The sequence below is a fragment of the Arachis ipaensis genome, chromosome B4 (assembly GCF_059453495.1).
Source record: "Arachis ipaensis isolate K30076 ecotype BB chromosome B4, ASM5945349v1, whole genome shotgun sequence".
Taxonomy (NCBI): Eukaryota; Viridiplantae; Streptophyta; class Magnoliopsida; order Fabales; family Fabaceae; genus Arachis; species Arachis ipaensis.
Window position 1 is genome coordinate 114,642,604 of NC_142439.1, and position 1,026 is coordinate 114,643,629.

General features: G+C 39.8%; 1 non-coding gene across 1 annotated transcript; it reads left to right on the top strand.

Annotated features, from left to right (window-relative positions):
* Positions 1-303: 303 nt before the first annotated feature.
* On the top strand, positions 304-411 carry LOC148568854 (small nucleolar RNA R71). The gene has a single exon (XR_015881628.1). It is a non-coding gene; the product is annotated as a small nucleolar RNA R71 (small nucleolar RNA).
* Positions 412-1,026: the final 615 nt, after the last annotated feature.

Sequence of the window (1,026 nt, forward strand, 5' to 3'; positions counted from 1 at the left end):
AGCTTGCATTCTATGCAGACTCTGAGAGATCATATTGACTTGCTGAGTCAATATTTTATTCTGAGCCAATATAGCATTCAGAGTATCAACTTCAAGAACTCCCTTCTTCATAGGCGTCCCATTACTCACAGGATTCCTTTCAGAAGTGTACATAAACTGGTTATTAGCAACCATGTCAATGAGTTCTTGAGCTTCTGCAGGCGTTTTCTTTAGGTGAATGGATCCACCTGCAGAAGTGTCCAGTGACATCTTTGATAGCTCAGATAAACCATCATAGAATATATCCAGGATGGTCCATTCTGAAAGCATGTCAGAAGGACACTTTTTGGTCAACTGTTTGTATCTTTCCCAAGCTTCATAGATGGATTCACCTTCTTTCTGTCTGAAGGTTTGAACATCAGCTCTAAGCTTGCTCAGCTTTTGAGGAGGAAAGTACTTGGCTAAGAAAGCCGTGACCAGCTTATCCCAAGAGTTCAGGCTGTCTTTGGGTTGAGAATCCAACCATAATCTAGCTCTGTCTCTTACAGCAAAAGGGAAAAGCATGAGCCTGTAGACTTCAGGATCTACTCCATTAGTCTTAACAGTATCACATATCTGCAAAAATTCAGTTAAGAACTGAAAAGGATCTTCAGATGGAAGTCCGTGAAACTTGCAGTTCTGCTGCATCAGAGAAACTAATTGAGGTTTCAGCTCAAAGTTGTTTGCTCCAATGGCAGGAATGGAGATGCTTCTTCCATGTAAATTGGAATTAGGTGCAGTAAAGTCACCAAGCATCTTCCTTACATTATTATTATTTTCGGCTGCCATCTCCTCTTCCTGTTCAAAAATTTCTGAAAGGTTATCTCTGGATTGTTGTAATTTAGCTTCTCTTAATTTTCTCTTCAGAGTCCTTTCAGGTTCTGGATCTGCCTCAACAAGAATGTTCTTGTCCTTGCTCCTGCTCATATGACAAAGAAGAGGGCATACAAAAATAATAATAATAATAATAATATGGATCCCTTTGTGAGTGGAAGAAAAGAGGTAGAC